Source organism: Ambystoma mexicanum, chromosome 13 (assembly GCF_040938575.1).
Source record: "Ambystoma mexicanum isolate Mex_15411 chromosome 13, UKY_AmexF1_1, whole genome shotgun sequence".
NCBI lineage: Eukaryota > Metazoa > Chordata > Amphibia > Caudata > Ambystomatidae > Ambystoma > Ambystoma mexicanum.
In genome coordinates, this window is record NC_090938.1 from 400,514,559 (window position 1) to 400,536,211 (window position 21,653).

General features: G+C 45.1%; 1 protein-coding gene across 7 annotated transcripts in view; it reads right to left on the reverse strand.

Annotated features, from left to right (window-relative positions):
- Nucleotides 1-21,653, reverse strand: part of TINF2 (TERF1 interacting nuclear factor 2) — a 569,835-nt gene that overhangs the window by 341,374 nt on the left and 206,808 nt on the right. Inside the window, exons 9-10 of one of the 7 annotated variants that reach the window (XR_011283002.1) lie at nucleotides 5,288-5,403; nucleotides 5,055-5,176 (exon numbers count right to left, since the gene is read on the reverse strand). The exons of the other annotated variants lie outside the window; for them this stretch is intronic. The gene's annotated coding sequence lies outside the window, so the exon portion shown is untranslated. Of the gene's footprint in view, nucleotides 1-5,054; nucleotides 5,177-5,287; nucleotides 5,404-21,653 lie in introns of those variants that run through there. 7 annotated transcript variants of the gene reach the window in all.

Here is a 21,653-nt window from a genome sequence, read left to right on the forward strand (position 1 = left end):
GGTTGACCATCCCCAAGTGCAGCCACAGTCCCAGGGAGCCCCGGCAGGGTCCCCCTCCCTTCCCGGAGTTAAATTCTGTAACGCATCCCAGCCAGACCTCCAGGATGGTCGCGGGTGATGTCCCTGGCCTTGGGCACCCGTCTCCAATGTGGGTCGACCATCCCCAAAGCCCAGCCTGGAGATCTGGCTAGGCTACGTTACAGCCTTTCCCCTCCCCAGCCACTGGACTTCGGGGCAGCCGAAGCACATGGGAGACAGCCACCCAAGGCCAGGGACATGACCCCAACAAATCCTGGAGCGCTGGCTGGGCTGCGTTACGGGATGTCCCTCGGGGGAGGGAAAGGGATCCTGCCAGGGCTCCCTGAGACAGCCGCTGCACTTGGGGATAGTCGCCCCATATAACGAAATTTGCCTTTTGGACAATTCCTCAGGTACCGCAGAAAATGCACCAACACTATGGACTATGACAGACAGGCAGGTCACTTGACCCAGAAATTACAGAACCGAGGATATCCAAAAGGACCATAAAACGAACCAGGAAAAGGGCAAGGAATATCCCGAGGGAATCCACCCTAGAACAACATGAGAAACAAAAGAACTCAGAAGACATAACAGCAGTGTTCCCCTACTCCCCAATGACCAACATGATAAAAAGAAGTCCTCAAGTGTGGCTTATATTGAATGTAGGGGAAAAAAACCTAGTAACACCAAGATTCGCTATAAAGAGAGGGAGGAACCTCAGAGATTCTTTGATCCATACCTACAAGGAACCAACCAGCCAAACGCCGGTGACTCTCTGGAACCAAACAAAACCATCAGGACAAGCACTGTGCTAGTACAACGAGAACGAAAACACTCCATATAGGCTCGAAATACCCTAGGGTCCAAAGAGATCTAACCAACTGTAACACCAAGAACGTGATTTACCTCATTACTTGCCCTTGCGGTCTGTGTTACGTAGGGATGACAACCTGCCCTATTCGAACCAGACTGGCAGAACACCGCTCTTGTATCCGCACAAAGAAAGCATCGGCATCAATGGTTGAACACTTTCTAGATAAAAACCATAGTCCAAATGAGTTCACTTGGTCTGTCATTGAGAAAGTGAACATCCACACAAGAGGAGGCAATTTGCACAATCTACTATACAGATGGGAGCAACAATGGATTATTCAGGCTGAAAACTGATGTCATCGGTCTCAATGAACCTACATCCTGGCAGACTTTGGCAACACTGTAAAAATTGTCCAACTACCAACTTGGATGTATAGCCACTTAGACGGAAAACTGCTCGATCGTCTCTCTCTCTCTCTCTTTCCCTGTTCCTCCCCCCTTCATTTCCTGTTTCCCCCTTCCTCCCCCTCTCCCCTCTATATCTTATGGCTAGCAACAACATTTTAACTTTGCCAAAATCAAGCTGGCTCACATTTAGATACCAGAGATGGGCGTAGATATGAGACAGTGTGGCGTCTCTTATGTCTGTATATTTTGCACATCGTTTGAATGTTCTTGTTGTCCCTGAACATCTCGTGGTCTTTGTGCATTTAGTGTTAGAAAACTGGCCTACACCTAGATACCAGAAATGGACGTACTTATGAGCCAATGTGGTATCTCCAACGTCTGAACACTTTGCACACCATATATGCACTGCATTTGTTTGAATTCTCATGTCTCTGAATGTCTTGTGTTTCTCTGCATTTGACAAAAGACTACGTTGTTGTGGAATCACTCCCTGCAATATCCAAAATTCCACACACCCATTGCCCTACCCACAGCAATGACCTCAACCCCCCGATGGGCTTTCCCCACGGGTTTAACAAGAGATGTGGGTGAACTCACGTTTCCTTCGGCAGGTGCACTACAAGGACCAAGGTGATGTGGAATATTTACATCCCCTCATCTATGTCTACCACCAGCCAGCCTCACGTGACTTGACATTCTCTCACATGACGCTGCAAAACAGGTAAATCTTACGGCAGTGGCCGGATGGAGTGTTCAACCTTTTGGGACCCCGCCCGCACCGATGAAGCTGCTGCATATAGGAAGCTAATCTTTCAAGGTCAGTTCCCCTCCTGTGCCATACATACATTCATCTCCAGATGCCGATTTATATGGAGGTTTTGTCCTTTGTCGATTTAAATTTAAATATAGTCTTCACTGCTTCAGCACTGCTCCAGCCTCCCCTAGGCCACATTGCATTCAAATGCCTGGCTCTACCCAATGTGTAAGTGTGTGGGATCGAACTCACTAGGAGCCGACCATTGGCATATATACCTAGCTAGCACATGTTCTTTGAACATGTCTATTAAACATGACAAGAATTATGATATATATGCTTGTTGCCATGAAGCTGGTAACCAAGATCTAAAAGACCCCTTGTGGCTTTTGTTTCTAGGTTACATGGCCTGCGACTCACCATGAGCAGCCCATCTAGGAAGATTAAAACTACCCTTCTCAGAACAAGGACTGCTAGATAAGGGGGAACATTGCCATGATGGTAAGATATTACACCGCCCATTTTTATAAACATGCACTAAGGTTCCATATTCAGCACTAATTGGGAGTCCTTTTTTGTCTCCTCCTTATCCCATCCCTGCTTTCCTCAGTATATCTAGGCGGGGCCTCCTGAAAACAGCTACATCAAGCTGAATGAAAGTCTGTGAAGACAGCATGCTACCCAGTGCTGGTCTCAGTAGCCCTGATGAAAGTGGTCCAACGACTCAAATACCACTGAAACCGGTCGGCTCGCTTTACCCTGTGTCTTGGCAAAAATTGACTAAAAATTAAAAACTCTATGCCAAACTACAGTTTGACCCTCTGACAAACTGAAAGAGAGGATTATGTCGTCTCACCATACTTGGACTGGAGTTCAGGAACGTCTAACTACTCCGGGCACCAGTACATAGGAGAATTCACCAAATTACCTCGGTCCATTCACCCTTTTAGAATTGTGCCCACTAAATACACACCATCGGTCTCTGGTAGAATTGTTGTGACATTTACCAAGAACCTGTGGGTTTTTAAGAAAATCCTCCATAGGAACTGAACAAAAGAAGAACTAACCTTCCACTTGGAAGGCAGTCTTTATATGGCATAAAGGCAACAGAAAATAACCAAAAATTGGTCTTTAAAAAATTACAAACAAGCAAAATTACCTGAATCAAAATGTGTGACTATTATGATTAAGGGAAGATTCGGGTGTTCGATTACCCTACAGGTGCAACACGTGGACATCCGCCCAATATGGGAGACAGCCCACCAAGGCCAGGGACATTACCGCCCGACTATCCTGGAGTGCTGGCTGGGCTGGGTTACAGAATTTCCACCTGGGGAGGGAAGGGGACCCTGCCAGGGGCTCCCTGGCGCTGCTGCTGTGCTTGGGGACGGTAGACCCACATGGGAAACGGATGCCACATTTGGGGACAGGGGGGCAAAACATGCTGCCCCATGCTTTGGGGGCTGGGGGGTTGCTTATATAGTAAGCTGTCCCCTCTCCTCCCTCCCCCCACTTCAAAAACAGATCCCTGGTGGTCTGGGGGCATTGCTGGGCGCAGATCAAGGAATCTGCGACCAGCAATGCTTCAAATAAGGGGTCGTTGGAAAGGGGAGAATCTCCCCTTTCCAACGACACCACCCTCGATCTGAACGGCACAATAATGCCACAGATCGAGGGAGAGAGGGGGGGGGGAACTCACCTTCTCTTTTCACTGGGGCAGACAAAAATGGCTGTCACAGTGAAAATTACTTTCAGTTTCACATCAGCGTGCATTACGCACACTGACATGAAACTGAAGGAAATCCAACCCTCGGGTCATGAGGAGGAACCTCCTCCTCACATAGCCCGGGGTTGGATTACACTTTTGCGTGATCCCTGCTTTGCTTTGCAGGGATCACACAAAGTGAAGTGCTAAAAATGACGAGGTATCTCGTCCTTGGCACTGCAATGGTAATGTCAAGGACGAGGCATCTCGTCCTTGGCACTTAAGAGGTTAACAAAGTTAGATAAACCCTACACTATCTAAAAGAAAACAATACTACAAAGATATAGAGGAAAACATAAGAGAAACCAACCAAATAATTCAAGATGCACCAGCAATTGGCCAATTTGAAGGTGTAGATCATGTTACTGCAGCCAATATTTTAGAGCAGTGTGGTTAGGCTGTGGGATTGATCTGTTGAGTGTGCGCTAGTTACCACTCTAAGTATTCCCATATAAGTTCCAATACAATCAGTATACAATTCAAGGTCCGGGTGGCAGCGAGTTAACCTGGGTCCCTCAAACCTCCCACAAACCTTGAACAATTTAGACAAAGAAAACTTCAGGTTGGGAAGGTATCTCGCGCTCTTGAACCACAAACAATGTTTTGTTCAAAAGTCCAGTAATATTAGACAGTTAGTTGTCACTGTGTCAATTCTGATAGTTATAATTGTATTTATTCTTTGCTTTATGAACAGCCGACACGTGTTTCAACCCTTCTGGTCGTCCTCAAGGCTGTAATCATGTTTTAACATTAAATACAAATGAATCATATTAAGAGTTCAAACAACAAATGATATGGTAAAGCATTCACATTACATTATGTGATTCAGAATTCAAAAAAAGGGTTGATGATTGAAACCATGAAAATCAAAATAAAAAATATAATTTTCAATTTTGTTTTCCAATATTGAGTGTAAATATAGATAGTGTGACAAACCATGTAGTTTTGCACGTCAGGTCAAGGATGGAGGGAAGGAGTCGGGTTGTGGTAAGGTATGTGAAGATACACAGAAATTCACAAGAAATGAGAGAGGGGGGCAGTTGTTATAATACTTATCCCAATACTAATGGTCATTACAGTACTTTGATTATTAGATTTTCTCCTTATTGCAGCTATTGTATCCAAACTGTTAGACATGCCATAGGTCAAACATCCCATTAATACACATAGCAGTGAGCTCATTCTGTTGTATATATATATATATATATATATATAGTGTACTTGCTCCCTCATGGTTGTTAGTACATGTTTTACTTATATGGTGATACTGACAGTGTGGTTAATCATGACAAGCTTACCACACTAATGAGAAAAGGGTCCAATCCCTTGTTCGAGTAGCCGTGTGATTTCCGGGTCTGGCATGACCCTCACATTACAATGAGTCTTGTGGCAGTGATGAGTCAGTCTGTTAGCCTCTAATCAAAATTAAATATAATCATCAATGCCTAAACATCTGTAAGATACGATTCATAAGATGATGCTATGCATCTTTGAATAGCAGACTGTATAGTCAAAAGAAATCTCACCTGAATCATGTATTCCCAAAAGGGTAAATTCAAACAATCCTTCAGAGTGATGGATTTTATTTTTCGGAAAAAAGCTTCCAGGTACTTCCTGCTTTTCACTTAATTTAGGCATCTGCCTATAAAAAGGATAAAATATTGCTATGTGTAAAATATGTAGAGTATGGCCAAATCCAGTATATGAATATAGATTTGATTACAAAAAAGTATTTGCCATATGCCTAGAGGGTATAATATATGTAAGAGATTCTCTAAATTACAACTAATGTTGCACGATCAGCGATGATAAATACTGCCCAGTATCGAATTTCATTCAGAAGGGGTTACCTATTTCTCCAAAGTATTGGGATTGATCCCCTCACATAGAAGTCTTCAATTGGCTAACGCCCGCAGAAAAATATATCTCAAACACCCGTCCGCTCCGAACACTGCTATATAAATGCAAATAGTGAAAAAGAAAATGGTGGCCAAAAGCGTGATGACATCACACGCACATTTGCGTGTGACATCATATGTAAACAAACAATCCTGCCACGTCACAAAGAAGAGGTGATTTCCAACGTTCATGATCGTAAATAGGGCAATGCAATGTGACAGCAGACGAAAAATCTAAAATGTTAGCACAATTCCAAGTAGATAAATATGCACATTAGCAATCACTGTATGTTACACAATAAGAAAGTAGTGTACCATTATCACGTTTTTGGCATTTCGCTCAAAAAGAAATATGATACGGTTAAACACTATAAAACAAAGAAATATTGTATTTTATACTACAAAACCTCATTGGTACCACTGCTGCTGTTCCTCAAAAATGACATTGTGGTGATTTGTATAACGCTGCCAGATGCTCAAAATTGACAAATAGGTGTGGTGATCACCATCTGGACTCTTCAAAATTAACATAAGATTGTGATGGGGTGTATTACCATCATAGACCGTGCTACGGTCCAAACAAGTTTTTTGCTCGTGCCATTGATCATATAGAAAAAACATTTTTTACACTTGGCTCATTTTAAACTGGCAGAAGGATTCACATTAATTACCATACTAGAGAACTTCCCCAATTACTACTTTTTAAACAGTATGTTGCTAGAAGAAGAAACTTTCCTTGGGCAATCACAGGAAAACATGCATTTCATGGTCACAATTGAGACCAATCAAGGTACATCTCAGATAACTAATTAATTTGCTCTCTAATTGTCGTAACATTAATTTAACATTCCCACCTCTTTTGCTCCTTGTTGTTTTCATTAACCGTATAAACTGAATATCTTCTTTATTGCTTCGCTGCTGCTGCTGTTCTTGCCAATGAATGGCTAATGGTGATTAGGGGTCAGCACTTTTTAAACTTGCCAAATGTTCCCTGATCCAAATTCTCAATAGTGCTACCCACATATAGCTTTCCACACACACATATAATAGCATACACCATGTAGCATGTTTTGCAGTTGATGAATCCATTGATCCAAATGGTTTTGCCATTACTGTCTGTAAATGTTTTACAATTTGTATGAGCATATTTACAATGGTTACAGCTCCCACATTTGAACAAACCTGTTTTGATATTGAGCCAATTCTTGTTAGCACTATCTTATTTAGTGTCCAAAAAAGAAGGGCTCACTCTGTTTTATTGTCTTTGCTCTAAAAATCCTTTTCCAATTTTACAATACCCCAATGTTTGGGATCAATTTATAGAGTGTTGAGGTATCTTGAGAGAATTGTGTGATAATGGCAATATGCTTCGGTCTGTTCTGGATTTTGATTTTTCACACAAAAGGTCTGATTGTTTGGACCCAAGGTACTTGTCCCGGGCTTTAAAAATGGCATTAGGGTGATAACCTCTGGCTAGAAACCTACTGGTCAGTATATTCATTTCTTCCAAAAAGTCTTTATCACAACTACAGTTTCTCCTGGCCCGGTAAAATTCCCCAGCGGGGATATTGTCAATTGTGGAACGCTGATGACTACTCTTGGCAAACAGTACTGAATTAACCTCCGTTGGTTTACAGTAAGTTCTGGTTTGCAAGAGCCCCTCTTCCACAAAAATATGGAGATCAAGAAAATAAATGGCCACTGCACTAGCATGGCCCGTAAATTGAATACCAAAACTATTGATATTAATGTGTGCGACAAATTTGTCAAATGCATCAGGTGTCTTTTCCAAACCATCAGAACATCATCAATGAACCGTCGCCATGCAATAAGATTGGTTCCAGACAGGTCTTGATTATAGATATGTGTTTCTTCAAAAAAAAGCCATCAAAAGGTTTGTATAAGGCGGGGCAAACTTGGCGCCCATGGCCACCCCCTTTGCTTGAGCATAATACTGATATTCAAAAAAAAAAAAAACAATGTTGATTCAGTACTGTTTGCCAAGAGTAGTCATCAGAGGCTAACAGACTGACTCATCACAGCCACAAGACTCATTGTAATGTGATGGTCATGCCAGACCTGGAAATCACACGGCTACTCGAACAAGGGATTGGACCCTTTTCTCATTAGTGTGGTAAGCTTGTCATGATTAACCACACTGTCAGTATCACCATATAAGTAAAACATGTACAAACAACCATGAGGGAGCAAGTACACTATTTATATATATATATTTATTTTCTTTTGGGTTTTACTCATGCACATGGACTCACTCTGATCACTTTGGGCTGGACAGAATAAGCTCACTGCTATATGTATTAATGGGATGTTTGACCTATGGCATGGCTAACAACAGTTTGTATACAATCACACCAATAAGGAGAAAATCTAATAATCAAAGTACTCTCATGACCATTAGTATGGAAATAAGTACTATAACTAGTTTCTCTAATTTCTCGTGAATTTCTGTGTATCTTCACATACCTTACCACAACCCGACTCCTTCCCTCCATCCTTGACCTGACGTGCGAAACTACATGGTATGTTTGCTCTATATTTTTATGATTGGAATGTATCACACTATCTATATTTACACTCCATGAAAACAAAATTGAAAATTACATTTTTTATTTTGATTTTCATGGTTTCAACCATCAACCCTTTTTTTTAAATTCTGAATCACAATGTAATGTGAATGCTTTACCATATCATTTGTTGTTTGAATTCTTAATATGATTCATTTGTATTTAATGTTCAAACATGATTACAGCCTTGAGGAAGACCAGAAGGGTTGAAACACGTGTCGGCTGTTCATAAAGCAAAGAATAAATACAATTATAACTATCAGAATTGACAACTGTCTAATATTATTGGACCTTTGAACAAAACATTTGCTGTGGTTCAAGAGCACGAGATACCTTCCCAACCCAAAGTTTTCTTTGTCTAAATTGTTCAAACATTTTAGACCAGTATACAAGTCAGCTGCTACACTCCAAAGACACCATTGAAGATGCATTAGAAACCTATCAAATGCGTCAAGCCAAAGGATCCCCAATGAGCATATCGGAAAAAGTGCAGAAGCACGTTCTTTTCCTCTACTCTTTCCTACTGGAAAAGGAGGAAGATAAGATGAAAGGACCACACATTAGTGTATCCGAATATCGCTCTTTACGAATGTATTCTGAAGACCCCAGATTCAGACAAATTGTAGTATACATTTTCCACCTCCTGTTCAAAAATGAACTAGCAACTCTATGTTATGGAATTGCACATACATTATACACAGGCTCTAATTTTTTAAACATGTCTGCTACCCAACTACTTCAAAAAATAAAAGACAAAGATTAAGTTTTGCAAGTCAAGTATCACAAATCTCTTGGCAAACATTTGTGGTACAAAATAATACTGGCTCCGACGTCACCCGATGTACATTGTATTCTAAGGAACCCAGGCCCACCCACATGGTTTGGTACTTTAAGTTGTGCAGAGTACGCATGGGATGACTTGCACGACTTCTTACGCACTGAAAACCAAAATAAAGATGGAATAGATATAAAAACATCAGGATAACTCTGTTCTCTTGACCCTGTCAATGTACCAAGGTACTTTCACCATAACTTAATTGCCATGCTGCTCTTCATCTGCAATAACGCTACCCCTCCGCTCGGAGAAGTGCAACACTTCTTTTGGCGAAAAGAATATCAACCCAGAGAAGCATCACACATCCACATGCTTTGGCGTATAAAAGATGCTCCCAAATTTGGCCATGACAGTAATGCCACTGTTTTAGTTTATTGAAAAATACATTATCTGCGACATCCCTTCAGAAACCACACACTGACCTACGTACACAAATCTTACGCTTCCAAAAACATAAGTGTGGCAAATACTGCCAACATAGATATAAAAACAAAGGTAAATACAATACCAAATGTCACTTTGGCTTCCCTAGACGAGTTTGCAAAAAAGGACAAGTAAATAGCTTGATGTCTTCTGGGTAAAAGGCAAATCGCCTAAAAACACAAACATTAAAAGGGACAAAGCATCCAAGTACATCAACGACTAAAATGCAATCATTGCCCTCTTGTGGAATGCAAACAGACATACAATACATTGCAGACAATTCCATTGCAGTTGCAAGATATGTCACAGCCTATCCCACCAAAGCTGAGAAAACAGAGCTAAAAGACCTCTGGGATGACTTATCTGACAAAACCCTGTCACAAAAAGCTGCCGACCGTTTAACATGTACAGCCTTATATGACAAATCTGCTAAACCATGGTCCAGCTTAATCCAGAAAAAGAGTACTAAAATCCTACCAAGAGATAGAAACAATAGCCACAAATAATCCAAACAGCCAGGACATTTTAAAAAACAATGTAATTGTCATATACTACCCAAACAGAAGTACTGCTTTGGAAAACATATGCCTGTACGATATAGCCCAAAGCTAATCCTACAAAAACAATGTCACACCATTGTCAATGTCCTACAATGAACGCATTGCCAATTCCAACTCTCGTAAGAAAGAACTATTTACAATACTAAGAGAACTAGAGTCCCCCATTTCCACGCCCGATATCTGCAAAAAATAAGACCTGGTGCTCAGAGATCCAACAAGCCCTAACTACCAAAATAAACACACTACAAATCAAAATAAAAAACAAGAAAGACGCTCTGAACCTACCACAACCAACTAATCCTCCCCCACCGAATAAAAAAACGATTGATCAAAATAACAGATTCCGTTTCACCAAAACCTCTATCATAGAAGTTGAAAAAACCATCCTAACACTTAAACCTTCAAATTGCAAAGGAGATGTCTGCCCAGCACAGATCATAAAAGATGCTGCAAGAGACCTCTCTTCATTCATCTCTAAATTGATCAATGCCTCATTTGCTTCTGGCACAGTACCAGCCAACCTCAAGCAATCCTGGGTTCTCCCACTTCTGAAGAAGCAATCTCTAGACCCACTCATCGCCACAAACTACCGCCCCATCACGACGGTACCATTTTAACTTAAAATTCTGGACAAAGTTGCCTACTCGCAGATACATAAATATCTTGACACACAAACTCGTAGGGGTCAGACAATCCGGATTCCGCCCGCTACATGGGACGGAAACTGTACTGATCGATTTGAAAACACAAATCGATGAGCTGAGAGACAAAGGGAAGACAGCGCTACTGCTGATACTCGATCTCTCAGCTGCATTCGATTTGGTGTATCACAAGGTCCTCCCTAGATCCCTTGACTCAGCTGCCCACTTCTCCACAGATGCTGTTAAGTGGATTGAATAATTCCTGAGCGACAGAACCATCAGAGTATTCTCTCCATCAGCGGCAGCTGATCCCACCCCAATCGTGTGCGGGGTCCCTCAAGGTTCATGCGCGTCCCCCACTGTGTACAACATATTCACCAAGCCACTGTTCGATGATTTGGACCTTCTAGGTATCACGTATACTAACTATGCAGATGATGCACAGATTCTCCTCCCACTTTCCGGGGATCATGGTAAGGACCTGGGGTTGGTGAATAGGATCTACCTCATCATTCAGGCATTGATGGCCACACACGGCTTATGCGTGAATGATGACAAGACAGAACTGATCATTCTGGGCACCCCTTCCAACATCTGCAAACTAGGTCAAGAATATGCCTCCATCATTGATGGCAACAATATCCAAGTCTCAAAGGAGGTAAAAACCCTAGGTTTCTATCTAGATGCCACCATGTCCTTCAACAAACAACTGAATTCCTTAGCCTCCACTACAGCCTACACATGCAAGCTCATCAGAGCTGGCAAGCCCTTCCTCTCCAACGAGAGGTGCATCATATTGGCCAGAGCACTAATTCTCTCCAGATTAGACTACTGTAATGCTCTTTACAGTAGTGCTAATAAAGCCAGTATCCAAAAATTACAAATATTACAAAATAAAGCTCTTAAGAGCCGGACTAGGCATTAATAAAAGAACGCACATGACCGCAATCAGACGCCAACATAGATGGCTATCTACCTATAACAAAATACAACTAAAAATCGCCTCGCTGACACACAAAGCATTACATAATGCTGCCCCCAGCTACCTTATCAATAAACTGTCCAGAAAAACCTCCAGCAGGCCCATCAGAACCGCCAATACAAACTGCCTGGTGGTACCAAGATTCAAATCCTTCAAGATTGGCTGCAAAAGTTTCCCTGTGATGGCCCCTAAACTGTGGAATTCCCTACCATACGAATTGAGAGCTGATCAACCCTACCCACTCTTCAGAAAGAACCTCATCACCCACCTCAATCTGACCAAAGACTAACCCTAACGCCAACTACTGTTCATTAGCACACTTTACCCTCCAAGACTGTAAAACACTGTGCATTATGATGTAAATAACTGTTTTACGTATTATGATGTAAATAACTGTCTTTGATATCCACTATATATGTAAACCAAGGCACATATCTGTTTACCATGATGTAATCACTTGAATTTGTTACCTGTACATTTGAGCCCTACCTATGTTTGCTCCTTACATGTCAATTTTTATTGTTTGCCACTATGTAACCTTGTAAGCCTTGCATATCCTCTGCTGCGCCCTGTTACCTCTGGGTCTGATGCTCATTAGAAATTGAATAAACAAACAAACCAGAGGACAACCAGCAAATATTCAGTCTCAACTTGTGAAGGAAGCCCGGTGAAACTTAGCAAACCCAGCTTAATTAATCATATAAAGTTATCCTTTAAATCTCTGCAACTTAGAGAACCTTATCACATGGCTCTACTGCAACTTTTTAAACCTTGGAAAAAGAAGAAGTATTAGGTGACTATGACTCATTTGAAGCTGCATTTAAAGCAAATGAAAGCAGTATAACAAATGTCAATTTCTAATAACACAAAGAAGTGTTGGACAAGAACGCCAATAAGAGGAAGACATTGAAGCTGAACTAGATAAAGATACTCCTGGGGAAAGTCAACCTTCCCTTACAGGAACCCAAGAACCACTTGGAGAGCCACTCATTCTAAATGAAGCAGAAATACCCATGACTGAAGTAGAAAATACCATGTATTAATATAAACATTTTGAAGCAGACTTGTCAGTGCTAAAATCACAGCAAAATGAACTCACCATTTATCTAGACGTCACTGAAGAAATTGAACATGGTTTTAAACATGAAACTAAAACTTGTAGCTGTAAAAATGAAATACCTCTGCTCCTTTATGTAAGTTGTGAAGCTGGTACTGGTAAAACAGCAAATTTCTACAAAACTTAAACAACCCACGGGTTTAGGTGCTTAGAACATAGGAAGTGTAACTTTACACCGACTGCTACCCCTTTCAGTAGAACACCAAAACAAATTAGAATACAACAAATTATCAGCAGAAGGTGCTACTGAAGTACGCAGAATTCTGAACCAAATGAAAATTCTCCTAAGAGATGAAGTAAGGAACAAGTTACTTACCTGTAACTGTTGTTCTCCAGCATGGGTCTGGCATGGATTCACATGCTCATGAATATTCCCCGTCGTCAGGCTGGGAATCCTCGGTAAAGAAAAATCAGTTTCAGTTTAGTTTCTGAACTGTCTTTCTACTAATAAACAATCACTGGTTTCTGGGTCATACTGCTCCCAGCCAATGACTGCCCTCTACCTAAACCCCTCCTCTGGCAGCCATCTTCAGATTTGGTAGCACGTAAAGTGGCAAGTGGCAGTAGGACCAAGAGAAGAGCCGCAGAGGGGTTGGAGGGAGGGTTCGCATGTGAATCCATGCCAGACCCATGTTGGAGAACAACAGTTACAGGTAAGTAACTTGTTCCTAGAATACAAGAATACACAGCAGTACACACATGCACAACCACGGGAGGTGGCAAGGCTCAACATTAAGCATTTCAACAACACAACATTAAGCATCTCTTACGTCCTCACCAGGCTCACCTTCAAGCGAATAGGTTGCACAGCACTGTCTGGCCGACTCTGGACTCCCCCCCTGGAATCCCGGTCAATGCAGTAGAATCTCGTGAAGGTGTGCGTTGACCTCCACGTAGCAGCCCTGCAGATGTCCAGCAGGGGCACACCAGACAGGAACGCCGTAGTAGCAGCGATCGCTCTGGTTGAATGGGCTCTCGGACGGCCGGGCAACGGTCGGTTTGCCAACTGGTGACAGTGCAAAATGCAGCCGGAAAGCAATCTGGAAATGGAAGCGTTAAAGAGGGCCTTGCCTTGGTTCACAGGCCCAAAGTTTACAAAGAGCTGTGATGTCTTCCGAAAACTCTTCGTGCGGTCCACGTAGAACTTCAGCGTTCCAGCCACATCCAGCGAGTGCACAGTCCTCTCAGCCGGCGACAAAGGCGACGGGAAGAAAACAGGTAACACCAAGGTCTCGTTGAGATGGAAGTCCGATGGCACTTTGGGCATGAAGGAGGGGTACGTCCTCAGTACAACCCTCGTCTCATGCAATGTCAGGTATGGAGGTTTTCAGGAGAGGGCCTGGATCTCTCCCACTCGACATACAGAGGTGATGGCCACAAGAAACGCTGTCTTCCACGATAGGAACTTCAGAGGTGCCTAATGCAAGGACTCGAATGGGGGACCCATGAGCCTGGTCAGCACCACGCTGAGCTCCCACGCCGGGGCCGGAGCCCTCACCGGCGGGAACGAGCGGAACAGTCCTTGCATGAACTCCTTCACCATGCGATGAGACCACAGCGACGACCGCCCCGGAGTTCTGGTGTAGCGGGAGATCGCCGCCAGATGGATTTTGAGGGAGGCATGAGCCAGCCCTGTCTTGCCCAGTGACAGCAAGTACGGTAGCACTTGAGGGGCCGTAATCTGCAGAGGGTTGATCTTCTGTGCACGGCACCAGACAGAGAACCTCTTCCATTTATGTTCATAGCACTTAAGAGTCGAGGACGCCCTGGCCTTTGCAAGCACCTCCTTGCAGTCCGCCGGGATATCGTACCCTCCTAACTCTAGTGCGGCAGGAACCAGGCCTGCAGGTTCAGTGATCCTGGGTCGTGATGTAGGATGGCGCCTCCTTCCCTGGCGAGAAGATCCACATCAGTCGGCAGTTTGACTGGGGGGGCGCTGACATGTCCAGAAGGTCCGGGAACCAAATCTGCCTTGGCCACGCCGGTGCAACGAAGTTCATCCTGCACCAGGACTGTCTGAGTTGACAGATGAGTCGCAGCAGCAACGGCAACCGAGGGAAAGCATACAGGAACAGGCCGTCCCAGGGGAGTGAGAATGCATCGCCCATGCTCCCCGGCTGGGGAAACCTGCTGGCGAACCTCCGGCACTTGGTGTTTGTCGCGTATAGATCAATCTGGGGATTGCCCCATCGTCGGAATAGGAGATCCACTTGATCCTGCCAAAGGTCCCACTCGTGGCAAGAGTGCAGCTCCCTGCTGAGTGAGTCGGCGATGGTGTTCTTTATTCCTGCCAGATGGAAGGGTACCAGGAACATCCCTTGGGCAACGGCCAGGTGCCACAGATCCTGTGCTTCCTTGGATAGGGCTGGGGATCTGGTGCCCCCTGTTGCTGGATGTAGAACATCGTGGTGGTGTTGTCGGTGAAGACCCTCACCACTTTGCCCTTGAGGGACGAAAGGAAAGACCTGATGGCCCAAAACACGGCCCGGAGCTCCAGGACGTTGATGTGCAGGGACCTCTCTTGCGTGGAGATCTCCGGTGTGCGCTCCCCATCCCTCCAGGGAGGCGTCCGTCACCGTTTACGGATGAGCTGGGGTCTGGAAGTCCATGCCTGCCGCCAGATGCACGCAGGTGCCCACCACCGGATCGCTTGACGTAAAGTATCGTTGAGGGAGATCTTGTCTTCGAAGCTGCCCGCCGCTTGCATCCAACGGCCGTCGAGAAAATCCTGCAGTGGCCGCATCCGCAACCTGCACAGACGCACAAGGTAGATGCACAATGACATCATGCCTAGCAGAGACTTGATGGACTTCACCCTGGGCACTTCCATGGTCAACAGCTGTTGTACCTTGACCAGGATGGCCTTCGTCCTCTCCTCTGACGGTGAAGCCAGCCGTGCCACTGTGTTGAGCCTGGCTCCCAGGAACAGGGCGTCCTGCGACAGTACCAAGTGGGACTTCGCGAAATTGATCGAGAACCCCAGTTCCGTGAGCAGTCGGACAGTCTTCACTGTGTGATCGATGGCGAGTTCTCTTGACCTTGCTCGGATGAGCCACTCGTCCAGGTAGGGGTATACGTGGATCCCCTGCAGGCGCAGCCGTGGCGCCACCAGTGCCAGGCACTTGCTGAAGACCCTTGGTGCTGACTTCAACCCGAAGGGGCAGGTCCTTGAACTGGTAGTACCACCCTTGGACCACGAACCGTAGGAACTTTCGATGTCCTTTGTGAATGGTGATGTGGAAGTAGGCATCCTCCAAGTCCAGCGACGACAAGAAGTCGCCTTCCTCCAGTTGTCCCAGCACGTGTTGAAGGGTGACCATCCTGAACTTCTGGGACTTGATGAATTTGTTGAGGCGGCGAAGGTCTAGGATGGGCCGCCAGCCGCCGGTCTTCTTTCGGATGAGGAAGTACCGCAAGTACACTCCGGAGCCCCGGAGCATCTTTGTGACGAGTTCAATCGCACCCTTTCTTAGCATTGCTGGTACCTCCAGAAGAAGCTGTGGCACGTGGTTTTCCTTCCTGGCCACATGTGGGAAACAGGGATACTTTCTTTGGAACTCCAGCGTGTGCTCGTGGGCCAGGGCATCTAGTACCCAACGATCGGTGGAGATGAACTCCCACACGCTGACTAAATTCGCCAGCCGGCCTCCCACCGGGGTGCTCGGGTTGGGGCCCGACATCACGGCAGGTTCAGTCTTGTTTCGCCGAGGCCTTGCCACCTTGGCCTCCTTGGCGATGACAACGGTGTCGTCCGGTCTTGTTGCGGCCTCTGTAGGCTTCCTGCGACGAGGAGCAGGCCGCCTGGCAGTACGTCGAGGAACTGGTGCCGAATCCTTTGGAGGCACCTTGAGACTTGCCTCCCCAGGTCCGAAAGGACGGCAGCCGTTGATGGAGAGAAACCAAGGCCCGGGCCTGTCTCGGTGTCCGCCTTGATGGCCCGCAGTGACTCGTCCTCTGCCTTTCCAAAGAGGTTGTTCCCATCGAAGGGCATGTCCAGTACCCTGGTCTGCACGGAAATCGGTGACCCTGAGCCAACCGCGCCGGCAAAGGCAAACGCTGTTGCCCATCTGGCGAAAGCCGGTGTCAGCGATGTCTGTGGCCACCGTGATGGCATGGTCCAACGCCACCTCACCTTCCTGCAGGATTTCAAGGGCTTCCGAGCTCTTGTCTTGGAGGAAGTCCAGGAGGGGAGCGATCTTGAACCACAGCTCCCTGTCGTAGCGTGCCATAATCGCGAGGGCGTTGGCCGCCTTGATGGTCGTCGCTGCCGACGAGATGACCCGTCGTCCCATGGCATCCAGTTCTTCCACTCGCAGTCCAGTGGGGAAGTGGAAGTTGATGCCGTCGCCTCTACCGATTTCTTCTTGGCCGCCGCAGAGACCTCCGGAAACGGCTGTGCCCTGAGGCACATAGGAACGGACGTCTGGGACCCGGTACTTCTTCTCGTACCGGTACCTCTTTGCAGGGGCCAGGGACGGGTTCTTCAGTAGGGACAGTCCTTCGTCCCAGATGTCGTGCAGTAACGGGACTGAGAGGCCCTGGCGATCATGACGTAGAAGGAGCCAATTTTGTCAGGGGCGGGGGGAAGCCCGGGAAGGAGGCGACGGGAGATCCATTCCGTCGTCGCCACGGTCGTCGTCAGTCCCCGTCTCTGTCCCCCTCTCCGTCTCGTCCCTCGGAGGAGGGGATGGGGTGAAGGCTGGAAGGGAGGGGGAGGATGGACCCGCCTCCGCTTGCTCGGTGGGCTCCCCGACGGTCCAGGTGCCGCTGGTTTGTCCGCTGGGGGTAAGGGCAACCTTGTCCTTATCTCCGTACACAGGGTCGGCAAAGCTATCAAGATTGCTCCTGAATTGTTCTGTGGCGTAGGCATCGGGAGCGACGGCTGGGGCGCGGGGACCTCCGTTGTCTCCACGGCACGCGGCTCCTCGTCGTCCCCACCGTTGCTCTCTACGTCCGCCTCGTCGGGATCCCTCCTGTAGGTCCTGACCTCCTCGAACTTCTTGTCCAGGAGAGCTTTGACGCCAGCCAGCTCATCCTCGGAGGTAGTATCTGTGTCTGTTAGGGCTATCATGCCCCCCCTTTTCTCGTCCCAGGGTTTCATGGGGTCTTCTGATAGGCTGTAAAGATGTTTCCCTCCAGGGTGGCAGGGAAACTCTAGGCCTGGAAATCGTCTCCAGTGGGGTTACCTCCGCAGGCTTCGCCAGGGCTGCCACGACTCCTTCAATCGAGGCCTTCACCGGGTGAATCAGGGTCTTGACGACCTTGGGCGCGTCTGAGGCCTTCACGTTAGGGGGAGGGTCATCGCCTGGCCCCCCCTCGGCTTTCTCCGTCGGGATCAACCGGGGCCTCTCCCGAAGCTTACCCGGGTTCTCCGACTTCCTTTTCACCGAGCCAGAGCGTTGGCTCGTGGATGATGGCGTCGGTGACATCGCGCCCTGCCTGGCAGCCAAGGAGACCGAACCAAAGGCGCACCCGGTGCCCGCGGACTTGCTGTTCTTTGCCTTTTGTTTGGCCCCCGTCGCCGAAGCGCCCTCAAAGGTCTTAGAAGACTGCTCTGACTTCTTCTCACCTGCTGCTGGGCTCTTCCCCTCCAGCCAGTTAATGAGCCGAGTACGACGGTCCTTTATTGTCTGGACGGACATGTTCTTAAAGAATGCACAGTCCTCCTCCATGTGCGACTTGTCGCCGTGACGGCAGTAGAGGCACCAGGAGTGCTCATCTTCCTTAAGACATTCTGCAATCCACATCCTGGGCAGATCCTAAACAGCTTGGATCCAACAGGCGTCGTGTCTCCTTTGTCCTGGGCCATGTCCACGCGGGGTAGGCCTCAAAGATCTTCCGGAATACTCCAAGAAGTGAAAACTCGACAAAAAAGCGCCCTTGATGGGCGTAGAAAATTCTTAGGAAAAACGCAAAACGTAGTATAAGCTTGAGAGCTAAGCACGAGGACTCCCAACACGTGAACATGCGGTAAAAATCTGAAGATGGCTGCCAGAGGAGGGGCTTAGGTAGAGGGCAGTCATTGGCTGGGGGCAGTATGACCCAGAGACCAGTGATTGGTTATTAGTAGAAAGACAGTTCAGAAACAAAACAAACTGATTTTTTCTTTAACGAGGATTCCCAGCCTGACGACGGGTAATATTCATGAGCATGTGAATCCATGCCAGACCCTGGCCTCATGTTGGCTTCAATTCACCTCAGAATGCAAGAAGTCCTGAAAACCGACTGCGAAGAACTGTTTGGAGGAAAAACACGTTATTGTTTTCAGAGACCTCCTACAGTCAACACAAGTGAAAGGTCAGCCTATTTTCAAAACATTGGGACACAAACAATGCTGCAACACATTCAGCAGCATTGAAAATGTAAATCTCTGGCAACATTCAGAGAACTAACTCAAAACATGCGTCAGTCTGCAGACCTCACCTAAGCTAAAATTTGAAAAAGCATTAGAACTGGTCTGCTTACTAAAGATGCAAAATCCATATTAAATAGTAGTGTAATCCATGAGCTATATGGGTGAAACACATCTGCTTTTGATGTCATGGAACAATTAACAACAAAATATAAAATGCATGTCTGTAATGCCAACCCTTGCCAGCTGTAGTAAATTCAATGAGGCCCTGTTAAAAAAAGAAATGCAACCCATACTGCATATCAGCTCCACAGACAAACTAGAAGTGCACAGCATGACACTTCCTATGTATCAACAAGTAACAGCACGACTAAATAGCTTATAAAAATAAATCTTCACAACTGGATTGGAAAAAATATTAACTTTGTGTCTAAACTACAGAGTAATTCTAAAACGTAACCTTGAAGTAGAACAAGGTTAAGTCAATTGAGCAATTGGTACAGTTGTTGGCTTCCAAACATATCCACATGACAACATTCAGTTCGTCAACATCCACTTTGACAAACATGCAGAAGTTAAATAAATTTGACGCACAATAGCGCATTTGCTTCTTTTCAAAAACATGTACGTACGCAAGAACAATTCTCTCTCACTCTTCTCTCGCTCTTCTCTCTCTTGCACATGCGGTCACTATTCACAAATAGGTCTAACCTTGGATCACGCACTGATTGACATTGGCAGCACAGTCTTTAAAGAAGGTATGAGTTGCGTAGCACTTTCATGTCTCCGTACACTCAATGGTCTATTCCTAGATGCAAACAAAGTCAATGCTCACATTCCTTGCATCGTAGAATACAACAGGCTACATGCACTGTATATCCCCATCTAGATATGTACCCTGCACCTCAAAAGATAAAACCTTTAAAAAGAAAATACAAACAGAACCTATAACAGATCTCCCAACAATACTGCTAAAGAAACAACCACCAACTGCTCCTCCATCAAATAATACAATTACAAAATGGTCTACTATAAGCTCAACTGCACATCCATCAGAAGACAAAGACAAATATCTTTGCTCAAAAAAGATCTGCAGGCCCATCAATCGATGCAGAGGCACAACTCTCTGGTACATTTAAATTCAGCAACACATCTGGAGTAAATTGCTATGCAAAAGTAACAATCTTCTCTTCCAATTGCCACAAATTGTTCACAACATTTACTTAAACATCTCGGACCTGTTGTGTTTGCAAATGATCATCCTTCATAGAAATGCCACAAATAATCCTGACAACACTTAGTGTCTCAGGCATAAGGCAAGAATTGGACTACTGTGCATGGATGGCAATATTGACCATGAACACACAGGAAGATCCACAAGAATTCCAACACAAGTACTGGAAAGCAGAAACATCCCTATAAATGCAATCTTGCAGATTACATACGCGTGGAAACATACATACACTCTCTGCAAACCATGTTTCACAACAGCACATCGCTACTGAGCGATGTGCATATGTATCCATACCAAATTGCAAATCCATTACATCAGCTTCTGCAGAATGCAAATCATGGCATATTATACCCTTTTTGCAATTCAATTGTTCCAGCATACAAATAAATGCACATAGCCAATATGTCATTCTTATGCTTCTAAGGTACAATGCCGATGGTACCAAAAATAACTAAGCTGACTAGCTTTACACATGGCCAAGTATCACTTGGCAAGAAAACCTTCACAGCAGTAGGCATAATATACCACAATGGTGCCACAACCACTTCAGTTCAATATACTGCATATGTCAAAAAAAAAGTGGTTGGTTTGCATGTAACACCACCTCTGTTACTCCAAAACAGGTTACCAGTAAATCTAACAAATGCCTACTTAATAGTCCTTCAATCCAAATGAACTCACTAGACTGTAGCACAATAAACAATTAGGATATGCTAATGGGTATCTAACTACTTCAGAAATACCCTTCATTGCAATACACTTCAAATCCGCCCATCACAGTTCTTGTTACTACAAAACGTCTTATAAAGTCTAATATAGTTAGAATACGTCAGCAGGTATCCAACTACTTTAAACATTCCCTTAATTACAGCACACTTCAAACACACATAATATCACACTTACACTCTCATAATTTTAAGTTATTTTTCAATCCTCTATGGATTCTTATGACCCAATGATTATTTAATGTCAATACAACAGTGTAGCACACACTAATGTTGTACCAAACATAATACATAGAATACACAGTGTATGAGGGTCAAACAAAGTAAATGTATATGTAAACTTTTATGCAATTAAAGCTTTTAAACTATCCTTCTTAACACATACTGTTTTTTTTACAGAAGAACAAGAGATTCCCGCTTTATTACTGTATGCAACTAAGTAACCATACCAAGTATAAACAAATACATATTCAATAAGCAGTATCCTCAATTGTAATACAAATCATAAATACCATATGCACTTATGACCTCTCCACTCTG